Below are 14,930 nucleotides of genomic sequence, written 5' to 3' on the forward strand. Positions count from 1 at the left end.
AGAGAACAGGGAAGAAGCAGGCATGCACAGAGACAAACTCTCTCCACTCTGAGCTCAACAGCAGCTTCTGCCAACCCTACAGAATGCCCTGGAGCTAGAATGACTCTACAGAGTCTTCTCAAATACTTCTGAGATAAAAAGGCTTTTACATGCCCTCACAGATCAGTCTCTGAAGGAGGTCAACCCTAGAGAGTAGCAGGACCCGAGGTACTTCTCTGCAGCCGAGGCAGTCCCTGAATGGAGCTGACAGCTGAGGGCTCTCTACCAACAGCGGTTCCTCAGTTTGGGTAAAACATCCTTCTAGAACACGGTGACCCTGGCAAAACATCCCAGCATCTGCCACATGGAGTTTATTTTGCACAAAATGGAAAGTATTTCCTGAATCCCTTCATAGTTAGCATTTTTCCCCTCAAAATGAAAACCTAAAAACATAATAGGTGAAACACTTTCATACTTTTCTGACTCGACTCTACAGGGTGACCCAAAGTTTGATCCACGACGACTGGCCTTCCTTTCAATCAGACTGCCTGTAAGGACTTTGAAAGACAAAATAGTTACATGTTACTTCATCAAAAGGGAATGGATGGTGCCAGCATGATAAAAGCATAGCCTATAGCAGATTGACTTCTCAAGTGTGTGTGTGTGTGTGTGTGTGTGTGTTTGCAGGAATTCAGGAAAAGTGGTTTATAATTTGTTTTCTTTAAACATGCACTCTTCATAGTAAAAGACTTTTGAGTATACTCCTCAAAAATAGATCTAAAACATGTATTTCCCATTTCCTTTGCCCTTACCTATCTCACCCAGGCTCCCAAAGATTTTCTTTCATCTTTGGGCATACCATACTCATTTAAGAGATGAGAATGGCATGCTTCGGATACTAGCTAAAAATCAGTTATTTGAACAGTAGAGCCAAATTAGAACACAGACCTGCCAGATTTCCTGATTCCTAGTTTGGAGTTAGTTATGCATCACCTCGGGAATGCTGCTCTCCGTTTGCTAAGAGGCATACTGTGAATGTTCAGTAGGTGCCCTATTTATTGAGGTTATAAAGCAGTATGTAATGAAACCTCAATGTTATTTTGGCTTTAATGCCATGCCATTCTGTTCCTCTATACATGACCTCTGAACTCAAACAAAATTCCACTAAGAAATAAAAGACACTCCACTAGTATTTTAGAGAGGGTTTAAAGGAGTAAAAATTATGTGAAAGGAGTAAGATAGGGAAAAGCATGGAAAAGCAGGAATATGGAAGTAACAATTAGGAACCAATGACAAGATACGATAGGTTTTTTTGGGGGGAGGGTTGTTTTTTGTTTTTTTAAGGGATGTAAAGGAAACAGCATTTCTTTGTGGGGAGTTGGTGGGGATAAGAAGGGAGACTTCAAATTTCCCTAGTTAACTGATATCACTGGGGTTTAATCAGCCTACTCAGCAAATCAACTCTCACCATAAGACTGATATAAGCATCTAACTGTATGAGCATGTGATTTAAGTAAGCCCACAATTTATTGTGCACCCTCCAGACCTAAGTGAAAACAAAACAGATGAGCATCTTTATTCATATTAAAAAAAAAAATTGCCCTGATAAAAGAAAAAAAAATCTACAATTGCAGTAATTATCAAGAATAAACATTCATTGAATTGATAACAATGTCATTTAAGGGAATATTTCAAAGGACTCTTATCATGTGTTTATTTTGTTATATATTCCATAAATACTGGTAAAATTATAGCTATCAGTACTTAGGATTTTCACAGACAAATCTGGTTTAATTAAAAATAAAAATTCTAGGGGCGCCTGGGTGGCTCAGATGGTTAAGCCTCTGCCTTCAGCTCAGGTCATGATCCCAGGGTCCTGGGATCGAGCCCCGCATCGGACTCCCTGCTCCGCGGGGTGTCTACTTCTCTCCCTCCTTCCTGCTCGAGCTCTATCTCTGTCTCTCTCAAATAAATAAATAAAATATTTTTAAAAAAATAAAAATAAAAAATAAAAGTTCTATTCCATTTCTCAGAAAACTCCCATGGATATCTTGAATGCAATTTCCTCATTGATTTTAATGTAAATATTGTCTAATATTAGAAGGAATGAAAAATTAGGGAAATAGCAAGAGAGTGAATTAGAAATACTGGAGCACCTGGGTGGCTCAGTCGTTAAGCGTCTGCCTTTGGCTCAGGTCATGATCCCAGGGTCCTGGGATGGAGCCCTGCATCAGGCTCCCTGCTCCCGGGGAAGCCTGATGCTCCCTCTCCCACTGCCCCTGCTTGTGTTCCTTCTCTCACTGTGTCTCTCTCTGTCAAATAAATAAAATATTTAAAAAAAGGAATATTTATTTTTTCTGAAAAATAATTACTACTACCGAATGGCAGTTACATTTAAGTTTTGGTCCTTAGGAATGGGAAGAAAACACACAATAAAAGCATGATTTATTCTATATATTAACAGACCCTGCCTTATCCCTCTGAATCTAATTAAAGTACATCCAAGATACAGATTTCTAACTACTTTTTAACTTGATCTGCTCAAATGTCCATCAATTTTTTAAAAAAAAATATTGACCCTGTTTTGATTCAGTGAATAAATTGTTTTATAACTAGAATTTTAATCAAAAACTTTAAGAATGTGTAATATGACCATTAATCTGAACCAAACTGTAATTGACTTAAAGTGTTAGAGAATAGCTACTCTATCACAAAATATGAATTTTGGGGCGCCTGGGTGGCTCAGTCTGTTAAGCGTCTGCTTTCAGCTCAGGTCATGATCCTGGGGTCCTAGGATTGAGTCCTGAGTCGGGCTCCCTGATCTGTGGGGAGCCTGCTTCTCCCTCTCCCACTCCCCCTGCTTGTGTGTGCACTCTCTCTCTCTCTCTCTCTCTCTCTCTCAAGTAAAATAAAATCTTAAAACAAAAACAAGTATCTCTATGAAATAAAATAAGCATTTCTCACATTTGACTAGCTATAATTAATAATGTATTTCTCATGGGGTTCATTCTGGAAATTTTCTTCGTAAGAGAGTTCCATTTGTGATTCAAAACCAGCCTATTCCCAAACCTATAGTTATATGACCTCAGTAATTCGCCATGCATAAATTTGAGAAAATACATTTCTAAATGTATTTGAAAAAATACATTTAGAGATTTTTTGGTGCTTCATATAGGTTAACTAATAACATATTTTACATTATATATGACTTAGGCCATGACAAACACTGTCAAGCCTGCTTCTTAATTTTAAAATAAATCTCTCATGTCATAATATATAGACAGGAGAATAGATTTAATACAATTATTTTATCAGGAGCAAGGTATCTATTAAAGCTATGGAATTTATTTTTTACATTGCAGGTCAATTCTCAAATTCACTTTGCTTTCTTATTGAAACGTACGGAATGGGGGCGCCTGAGTGGCTCGGTTGTTGGGCGTCTGCCTTCGGCTCGGGTCGTGATCCCAGAGTCCCGGGATCGAGCCCTGCGTTGGGCTCCCTGCTCGGCGGGGAGCCTGCTTCTCCCTCTCCCTCTGCTTGCTGCTCCCCCTGCTGTGCTCTGTCTTGTCAAATAAATAAAATCTTTAAAACAATATATGGAATGATCAAAGTACCCTCCGGTTCCAATCACTTGACCAACACTATAGTGTCATGTCCATACTGAGTTCTCTCAGTCCTCCCCATGTACTACTGCATCTACACCCTCAATGCTTATTCCAGTTCAATACCCTTGTTTCACATACTGCAGCATTCACTTTTTCCCCTGTCTCTCTGAGGCCACATCCCCAGGACGGTATGTATTCCTTCTTCTCATCCAGTAAAGTTTTGTTTTGTACAGTCTTCTAGATCTATCTGAATATTTCCTTCTATATGTATTTCTGACTGACCAGGAATCAATCCAGTCCTTGTCTATCCTTTAGAAACAGCAACAAACCTTTAACAAGATTTAAATGATTCACATAATTATGTAACCAAGTAAGGGTAGAAACCACATTTATGAGACACATTTTATGAAAAACATCTTTTCATGGGTGGATGTGAGATCTCACCTCCAACTCTCCCCACAATATACTGCACAGTAGTTTCAAAGACTCTGGGGGCATTGGTAGCCCTTTCTGGATCCCACCTTGGTGACTCTAATATGCCACCTACATCTGATTGAAACAGGTATTATCAAAGAAAATATAATGATGGGGTGACATGTTTATATTACACTGATGGACAAAATCATTACACAATAGTATGCATGTTAGGTTTATGCTCACATGTTTTACCACACTTACATATCACATATCATAAATACAAATCACTTTTATCCTGTCGATATAGAATGTACATATATAGTATTATACCTTGTGTCTACACACACATATGTTCATGTATATATGTGTAAATATATATGAATGCACACACATCAATGCTAACAGTTTAGATGAGGGTTACTTAGGTGATTTTTTTATTTGGGCTATATTCTGTCAGTTATTTTTAGAACATTCTCCACAAATCATTACAGAAACTATATGCTATTTAAAAAAATATCAGGATGACCCTCTTATAACCAGGGTGATTATCATCAGGGACTAAGGCCTTACAGCCTGCTAGAGAAAACACTGAGTAGTGTAGAAGGCAAGGAGGTTTCAAACCAGATAGACAAGTCAGCTGGAATAAACCAATCGATCCCTGAGTTGATGTATTTTCATTCATACACACTTAGACTTTCTATTTTCTATTTCCCAGATTAAGCTCCATGAAACAATCCACAAAAAAACTTCTCAAAAAAAAGTCCACGATAAAATAAATTTGAAAAACTCAGTCTTCTCTTGAATTTGCTATTATGTACTTAGGCCTAATAAAATTTCTCAGAAATGAAGCATTAAGAAATTTGCTAACATTGTTTAACCTATGTGCCCCAAACTTATTTGATCAAAGTGTATTAAAAGTACATGGAGGGCGCCTGGGTGGCTCAGTTGGTTAAGCGACTGTCTTCGGCTCAGGTCATGATCCTGGAGTCCCGGGATCGAGTCCTGCATCGGGCTCCCTGCTCAGCAGGGAGTCTGCTTCTCCCTCTGACCCTCCCCCCTCTCATGCTCTATCTCATTCTCTCTCAAATGAATAAATAAAATCTTTAAAAAATAATAAAAGTACATGGAATAAATGTTCCAAGAAGTATAAGCTTACAAACTATTCAAATTCAATAGAGGACAATTTAATGGAAAAAAAAATGGCATATTGTGGTAGACAGCAAAATATTAGTTCAAATAATTCTGGCTGGTGATCTTTCTTTTCAAGAATTTACGATGTGTTAAATAGACATTCTATAGTTATCTACCTTTAGTGACTGAGGGTGTGCTTGAGGGATTTGGGGCAGAGGGAAGCTCTGCTACACTCCTGACAAAGCAGAATAGCAAAGGAAAACATTGGTTTGGGCAAACAGCTTAACCAAGAACTTAACTATATGTAATATCACCTGTTCATCTGTGACATAAAATAGACACACATATGCATCATATAACATTAGTTCTATTGGATTTAAATAGTAATTTAAAAGGAGAAGATATACAAAGGATACACAGAATTTATGATCAAGCTCCAGTTAAATACTCATGTCTATAGAAGTCTTCAGTCATTTCAACTGCCTTGGCCCTCTCCTTTCAGTGTTCAGATAGGGGTTAAACGGCTAGGATTAAAGAACCACTCATCTTCATGTCATAGGGATGCACACTGTAGGAGCAACTCCATCTCCAAAAGCTCTGAACAGTCCTGTATGGTTCTTTGTTTCCTAGAACCAAGAATTTCTCACTCCTTTGTGTTTTTAACCAACCAGTGATTGCTCACCAATTCCTTCCTAACTTCTGTAATAGAGTACCGTTTCTCAAAGTGTAGTCCTTAGAACAGCAGGATCAGCAGCACTTGGGAACTTGTGAGATATGCCGCTTCTCACAATTCACTCTACAACTACTCAATCAGAAAACTGAAGGTGAGGCACATCGATCTGTGTTTTAAGCACTCCAGAGAATTCTGACACACACTTAAGTTTGAGAACCACTGCAGTTGAACACTGAGACTGCTATCTGTCCAGGATATTTGTAATAACCATAGCAGATCGTCCTTGTATCATCTCACAAACCTAATTTTAAATGAGCCAAAAATTTTTAAACATAGAAGTTATGTTGTAAAATAAAGTGCAAGCAGTCCAAAATTTATACAAGATATATCTGAAAACTGAATTGAAAATTGGCATAATGAAACTTGGAACATACTTCCCCACGGGCCTAATGCTACAAAATTGTGGCAAAGGGATGAAGCCATTCCAAAGGAGTCCATTCATATCGTTATGTAATTGTCCTACAGTATTCAGAACACTTATTTCTGAGAGGAGTGACAACGAGGTTTAAGGAAGAAAGGAGAAGGTTAAAAGAGGAAGGAAATCGAAGAAATAGGAGAACTAGCTACCCCCCTTCTCTTTTTGGTGTAGTCCTAACACCAATGTAAAAAGTCAATTTTTCTTTGACTACATTAAAACTACCTACGTAGATAAGATTCCTAACTTTCATCAAAGTCTCCTTTACCACAGAGCTTCCTTCTCTCCTCAAACTTCCCACATCACAATAAGGTAGAGTATGTCTATTCTGCTTCCAAGCTCTGAACCTGGTCAAACAAACAAAAATGCCTTATGGGTTTGAAAGGAAATAGGATTTAGGAAACAGAATAAGGAATAGTGTTATATAGTATTCCAGTATTACAGAGGGTATGAGGGCTCTCCAGAATTATAGGTCCATGTTCTAGGGAATCTCCTCTCCCTTTTTGACACTACATGTCAAACAAAACACACCTTTGGGCTTAATTTTCCCTATTACCTCCCAGTTTGTCACCTCTGTGACTAAGAACACTTCTCTTCTACCCACTCCCGTCCCAAATCCCAATTTGGGCAATGAAGGATCAATGTTAGAAAGAAAAAGAATGAAGTTAATTATTTCACATTTCGGTGTGAATGACTATTCAGGCTATCAACGGTTTTACAAATTCAGGTATCTAACTCATAGTCTGCAAGTTATTCTCTACTCTTCTAACTCATGAGTCCTCTTAGCTCTTATTTTTAATCACAACTGTGAAAATAAAGGGAAACTTCACTAGAGTCCAAGGCTAGAAGGGAGGACCATACCGATCAAGGTCAATTACAGGAAAAATTATCAACTACTTACAGGCCTCAACAGAAGAATCCTCAGCAGAAAAGAATCATCAATTGGAGGCCCCAATAGGGAAAAGATGTACATTCTATCTCCCACAAGATACCAGCTACCTTTCAACAACTCGACTTTTGTTCTAAACAATCCCAACTGCCTCCCTCTTCCCCATAAAATAGCATTCCTCTGCTTCGTCTGGACTTGCCTATGGCTGTACCTTAGCAGGCATGTCCCGAATTACAAAATCTGTTATTGCCGAATAAACCCATTTTTGCTGGTAAAATAACAGTTTTATTTTTAAGGTTAACACAATAGATTTAATAGATTTTGGGGTGGTATTTTCAGAGTGCCTAGAGAAGGGGTACCACTTTTGTAGGCATAAATCATCGAGAACTGCCAATGACCTTTCACATACAATCATGAGAAAAACAGAAATTTTCTACAGTTGCCCAACCTAGCAAAAACCAAAAGCCAAGTTGAAAACATAAACAAAAAACACAGGAGCCTGGACCAGCAAGAGAGTGCCACGGGTGCACCGTTGCGCCCCTTCTCCAAGCTGCTAGCTCCAACCAGGCTACCAAGAGGCTCTTGAGCACGGTCAAAGTTCTACTATGTTCGGAAGTCATCACATGACAGACCTGACTGGCTCAAGGTTTCACTGACCTTGGGCACCTCTGTCTTCTTGTCAATCTACCTCATCAAACATAATAAAGGTGTTTTAGAGTACAAAAGAAAATATTCTAATACTAACACAGTAGGCTCCACATAGTGATTACATCAGTTCCTTTGGATTCACGCTTCTGTGAGAAAAAGTTTTATATGGATGCATGTCAAATCAGCATTGGTGTTTTGCACCATTAAATGAAAAAAAAGGAAAAAAAAAAGGAAAACAAGAAGTACAAGCAAGAGCTTTTCAAAACTTCTCAAAACAGGAATTCTTACTAGAATTCCTGGTAGAGACTCAGTACCCATGTCCACACCAGCCAAACAAACTATATCAGAGGCTCTGTAGGAGGGGCCCAGGCATTCACATTAAAAAAAAAAAAAAAATTCTAGGTAGTTATATAGCTCAGTATAGAGAATTACAGCCAGGAACTTCATGGTTACTGCTGTCTCCAAATTTCCTCATGCACAAATGATAATTCCCACTTGTGTTTTCTGAAGAGCCTGACTAATATTCTCTACCTTGGTAAGAGGAACATGTAATTATAGCTCTCCAGTGACTTCCCCACCAGGTCACACTACTACCTGTCTTTTTGCTCCTTAAAATTCAGCTTCCCTTTAATCTTTTGCAAACTCCTACCACAGATTTAATCCTTGTTACTATGTGCTTTGAGTAAGAACTTTTTTAAATATATTCACGTAGAACTATCTTATTTGAAATATATTCAAGCCACAATAATGCCTTTTTTCCATTTTCTACTCATTTTTGTGATGGTTTGACAAGATGATTCCTCAGGACAGGTGATGATAAAAGAACTCCCCTACCGTAAATAATACAAATTCAGAACTGATAACTCATCTTTGGTACTTCTAATGATGTTACTAGAAGGGGCAGGAGTAACAGGGTAGTGTGGAGAAGGGACAGGGCAGATGGGGGCATTTTACAGCAAAAGATGCTTCCCAAGTGAACCAGTTTTTAGTTACCATAATGGCAGAACAGAGGTCCTAAAGGTGTTCTCAAGTGGTCATTCCAATCAGCTTTTATGGATTAAAATATAGCCCTATATCATTGCCATGTACATACTGTGCTTGTCTTTGGGCATATGCCTGCTGTTGTCAGGAAAATTATGCCCATTCTCAAAATAGCATGTCAGTTTCATGGGATAAGACAGGTCAGGTTTCAGTGGAGATCAAAATTGAAAGGATGACTTAATGTCCCTAAACTGGGACAGAGTCAGGGCTATTAAATCTTTAAGTCCATGGGCCATGATGGGCTTCACCTGTTTTAAGGCAATGAGGAGTGAGAGCTCATGACCCAAGCCTAACTTAAATTTATGATCATATGAAAAGGAGACCTGAGGGTTTAAATGTCACTTTCTGTGTTACTATGACAAAAGCCCCAACTGTTCAGAAGTAAACAAAGTAAACCAATTCCCCTAACTGAATATCCTAGCACCACTTCCCTCCTCTTCCCAAAATTCAGTAGAGGCTCTACAAGCCAAATATTCACCGTCTTAGCGTGAGCTTCATCCAAGCATGGTCCTGTAATACAGTATTTGCCATGAGACCTAAGCAGCAGTCTGTTGGAGGGAGTCTGGAAGAGATCCCACTGGTAGTTCTTTTTCTTTCTTCTGGTCGTGCCTGAACAATAGCTGTCAATGAGTCATCAGAAAGAAAATGCCAAGGCCATCACAGAGACACCAGCTCCGGTATCATGGAGCTGCCAAGCCCAAACCAGAAGCAGCCAACCGCCAAGTGTCTTGCCATGTAAAACATATTAATGGCTAGTTATGTGGCTACCTTCACAGGAATGCACATCTAATGTATGTACAACCTCAACATAATGGATTTTTTTTCAAGTTATTTATCTTCTCATTAATATTTCCAGGGGTATACTAGTAAATAATTAATAGTTAGCTCTCCAAGAAGAAGAAGAAATCCCTGAATAGTAGCATTTGCTCATTTCTGTGGCATAAATAATCCTAGCAGGGTAATTTCAAGAGACCAACAGGAGGTCACTGAACTTGGAGACAGGAGGAGAGTCACCCGACTGCCTCTCGAGAGCCAGGGCAAACCTTCTAACCACATTTTCACAAAACTATTAGAATTCGTTAATGTTACTTTCAATTTCATTATAACTGAGAACACACTTTTGACACAGAGAAAGGTAGAACTCAGAATCACTAAATGTCAAGATAAATTGGCTAAATTTATTTATTATTTATTTTATTAATTTATTTATTATACTGGAAGCAGCTATCAACTTTACACAAAACTTAAAGTAGAAACTTCAATGTTGTCCTCAGTCTCAAGCCAAATGCACTCATTAATTCAATATGAAAATTTCTAATTTTCCTCCTTGGTGGAAAGAATATAATCTAATTCACTATCATACTGAGAAAATGTAATAGATTTGAAAACAACATTGGTATAATGTTAAGTAACTTGCATGAAAACATGTTCTAGCTCCCACAAAATCTCCATGGCTCTATCTGTAATTCAGAAGGAAAATGGAAGTTATCTCATCTCCTAGTCCTTGGGTCTATTTTTGCAATAGGGAGGCTGTCATACCCAATTGCCTAAAACAGAATAAAACTTACAGTTTAGTACAACGTATTTTAGTAGCTGTTATCTAAGGAAAGTACTCCCTACAATTTCCTTAGCAAAGTCTCCCTGGAGAAGAATCCTCGTACATTCTTGTAAAGCAAAGCAAAATCTTAACACTCCAGTTTTTTGTTTTTTGTTTTTTTTTTTAAAGCACCACAACAGGTCTTGTACAAACATGTTCCGTGAATTACCCCAATCCTTTAGGATGATATAAGCATATAATTTTCCTGGGATGAAAAGTACAGGCTTCATTACCACAGTGATTTCTTACTTACTAAATGGTCTAACAAGAAAATATTTCCAGTTGAAATTGGTAGTTCTGAAAGAACGGTTATTCAAAAGGTCTTCTCATTTCTTAGTAAAATCCCCAATAACTTGGTCTAATTTGATTCTTGGTTTATCCTGAGAATACCTAATCGTTTACAGCATAGCAATATAAGAGCATGATTTAAGAGCATTAACTCAAACTGAAAACATAGGTTCAATTACATTGTATTCTTGTTTTTAATAGGGATAGTTAAAATACTAAAGAAATAAGTCAAGTGTGTTTTAAAATAGTTGTTTAGCCTAACTTTAATGTATTATTCTGTACAGTAGTCTCCTTATAACCACTGGAGATAGACAAAATCAAATATATCAAAAGTTCTGATGGAACAATCTTCCATAATTGGAATTTGGAATGAAATATGGAATCTATCAAAGCAAATTGGGTCACTAGAATGATCTTGTAGCAGTCTCCAAGATCAGACCAAGAATAATCTTTTTTTATACCTTTTTTTAAAAAGCAAAAACTGCTTTAAAAAATTAAAGCAAGCAAAAACTGCTTAACTAATTTACTTCTGAAGAAAATACCTGTACTTCAGGGTTCAAGAGGTTAAAAAATCTTTCATGAGAGAAATCCATAGGTACACTTTACTCAATTATTTATGTATTATTCTGTGCCAGTAAAACATCTAAAGATGCCAGGAGATGCCAAATGAATATAAACAACAAAAGAAGTCATGAAAGAAACCAAGGCTAGTTAAATTTACATCTGGGTTAAAAAGATTAACAGCATGGGGCTGTTTATGTTACACTGAGCTATTTCTAATTACAGGAAGGCATACCCAGTCAATAGGAGATCAAGTGCCCCTATTTGCGGTATCCTAACAGGAATAGACAGTTGTAAACATACTGTATCGAAATGCTTTAAATGCTGAGATTTTACCTTTAAGATATCTGAAACTTACCTGAAAGAATGAAAGCTCTGGTTTGTGTTACTCATTTTGTAACAACAAGAGAGTTTTCACCCAGGATATAGGACTCTTCAGGCGTATACTCACGTTGTGAATACGGAGGTCACGTATGTAAACCATAATCACATCAAAGTATTGCCTTTATTGCCAAGTAAGCGAAGAATATACAATTGTGATAAGAATAAATAATAAATGACATAGCGAAATTTCCAGTGTTGTGATTTCACATCACACGAACACAGACCACTGTATAAGATCAACCTGAAAGGTTTATTATAATCATGTTTGTGTCCTCAATCTTTAAGAGAAAGTTCTGCTTATTACAGTATAAGAAATAATCTCCAATAGTGCCACTAAAAATATAATTAAACATCTTATGTTAACTTTTTTTTTATATCCTTTGAGGCATTTTAATAACACACTCTAAAATTTCTCTTACCATTCAACTAGGTCTAGAAACTGACTCATGATAGAGAAATGGTGGGGGGTGGAAAGAGATATTGCCAGTGTAACAGGTTTTCGGTTTGCTTTGTTTGGCATCACAGTTAGCCCCACCACGTTATGCTTTCCAATGCACAGCAATTGGCTACAAAAAGCATTTATTAATAGCAGCCACCCCTTATGCCTCAGAATTAAGAAAACAAAATCAAAACCTAAAAAAAAAAAAAAAAAAAAAAAAAACCCTACAAGACTAACACCTTGGTTTTATAAAGGTACAGAAATTAAAATATTCAAAGTCAATTTTATTTTATATTTAATAAAAGCCCCCTAACCCCTTAAAGGGAAGGACCTATCAAAAAGATAAAGGCCAATTTTGAAAATTATATAACCTGTTGGACCTAGAACTCACCCCACCCAGACTTCTTACAGATCTAATAAAAGCTGTTTCACAACTGTAAAAAATAAAATCAATCACTGCATTTAAAAAAGTGTCTCTCTACCATAGTGGCTAATATGGAACCCAAAGTTATATAAAAGTAGATGGAATTTTCTTTAGAGATGGAGTTGAACAAGCCATTTTTAAAACACATGAACCTAGTTTTGAGAAAATAGATGTAGATCTTTTTCTGCCTCTCTCTCAGGCTGACAAGGGTAGAAGAAGCACAATGAAACATAGTTACTTTGGAGAATTAATCCTTAAAGTAATACATTTTTTCCAAAATAGTAGTCTTTAGCAGGTTTATAGTAAATATCCTTCTGCATATTTCAGATACTTACAGCAACAAGTTACTATGTAATAAAACATAAACAACAGTAACTTTAACACAATGTATGAAACTACCCAATCTATTTCTTCAAACTACTATTTTAGGGTAACTACTTACAGCCAATTCTGTCATTCTAGGTGCTGCATGATCAACGACATTGCACTTAAAGCTTACCATTTTTCCCTTTAAAATCTGAGAAGCGTTTTAGGTTATTAATTGGATGAGGAAAAGAAGGCAAATAGAGTTTTAAAATGGGAAAGAATTATTTGTCCCAGGCACTGTAAGAGGCACCATTCTTTTTTAAGTTATAGGCGTCCTTACCAATTTACACTACTTGGGAAGAGAAATCCTGCTCTACAATCTTCTAAACCCTTTGCTGGTCTGTAGCTTACGCAACTCCTGTGTTTCTTACTCATTTTTGTTTGCTACTGTGAGATTTCTTTTAACCTCACTTCAGCAATACACTTGGACGGTGACTTTATACTCCGTCCTCTTCAGCATCCAGCAAAGTATATTAAGAAATCTGGAACGATCCTGTTATTTTGCTGCCCACAGTCTGGTGCATTTCCAAGGGCTTAGAGCAGCAGATTCAAGCAGCTGAAACTTCATCCTCTGGGAGAGCTTAACAGCTGCTTCCATTTGCAGCTTTCCCGACCTATCGTGGTTTACAAGCGTTTGCATATGCAGGCCCAAACTACCAACCACCAGAAGATTCCTTACAAATGAAATTTACACATGGGGGAGGAGGGGGGAAGCGCACTATGGAGGGCCCCGAAAAAACCTCAGACTTTCCGTTCCTGCTGCTTTACTGGTTTTCAACCCGTACACTTAGGCTCCAGGCACGCAAGCCTTCCTGTCACCCCTCTGACATTCTCCCTTAGCACAAACACGAAGGGAGATGAAACTTCTCGGATTTCTTAAGTCTCCACTCGGCCACACCCTGACAAGGCATGCCCTCTTCACACCTCCCCTCCCTCCTCAAAGCCAGGACAGTATTTCCTTAAGTTGGTCTGTTCCTTCCTTTACATTTACAATTCAAAATAAGTTACCCTTCTATAATAAAACCGATATCCGGCGGCTTTCTTTCAAAAATAAACAAGAGACAAAAGTCCCTCACCAATAGCCACTCGACGCAAAAGGAAAACTTGACTTTCTGCCTCCCCGGAGAGCAGCACCCCCTCCGCCCCCGCACGCGCCCTGCGTGGTCCCCCGCCCTCCCCACGCGCGCGGGGGCGCCGTGACAGTCCCCTACTGCTCCTCCGCTCAGCGCCACAACTTTCCGAAACCCTGTGCTAACTTCCAGGGCACAGCCTGGGCGGAGAGCAGCGGGATACGCCGGATACTCCCCCCCCCCCCCCCAAAAAGCAAGACAGCGAGCTCCTACCAGCGCGACTCTTGATGACGTCGGTGAATCCGTCCCCAGCGGCATCTTCCCGGGTCTGCTCCGGACCCCCCGGCTGAGCCATAGCCACCCGCCCCTTGTCCCGGCTCCCCCACGCCCCAAACTTGGGGAGGAAGGTGGGTCCGCGCCGTCCGCCTGATGCTCTCCAAAGCAGGTAGCTTGCTGGAGATCCGGTGTGTCTGAACGTGGATTTCTCTCCTCCCCGGGGCCCACAGCCACGGAAATAGGGATGCGTGGGGAGGGGGGGTGGGGAGGGATGGCGAACTGGAAAACACAAACACCGACACCTGGGTTGGTTGAAAGGGATGCCGTCAAAATGTCCAGCCCATGCTTGGAGAGGAGGAAACAGGTGTTGTTCCCAGCGCCTGACTCTAAAATAGAGAGGGCGAGGCCTGCAAGGTGAAAGCCGAGGAGGGACCCGGTGGTCAATAAATCCACAAGCAAGTTGGAGACTCGCTTTTCCACGCTGCGCAGAATCGATGCAAAAACAGGAGCAATTAGGGAGCCGCTTGCTAAAAGCAGCACGTGAGGTCATGAATGATTTAGCATTGCCACTTATAAGATGACTACACTGAGGAGAAGGGTCACTTACTTTTGCTAGCTGGGTCACTTACACGTGTGCACCCCACCGTTGTATCTTGACTTGAATGCA

General features: G+C 39.1%; 1 long non-coding RNA gene across 1 annotated transcript in view; it reads right to left on the reverse strand.

The window, feature by feature from the left end:
- LOC135362010 (uncharacterized) overlaps positions 1–14,457 on the reverse strand; it is a 160,646-nt gene extending 146,189 nt beyond the window's left edge. Inside the window, exon 1 of the long non-coding RNA XR_010406310.1 lies at positions 14,261–14,457. This is a non-coding gene — a long non-coding RNA (uncharacterized LOC135362010). The remainder of the gene's footprint in view (positions 1–14,260) is intronic.
- Between the last annotated feature and the right edge of the window lie 473 nt (positions 14,458–14,930).

This window comes from Mirounga angustirostris, unplaced genomic scaffold (assembly GCF_029215605.1).
Source record: "Mirounga angustirostris isolate CCGP_5_RB_7025 unplaced genomic scaffold, mMirAng1.0.hap1 SCAF_11, whole genome shotgun sequence".
Taxonomy (NCBI): Eukaryota; Metazoa; Chordata; class Mammalia; order Carnivora; family Phocidae; genus Mirounga; species Mirounga angustirostris.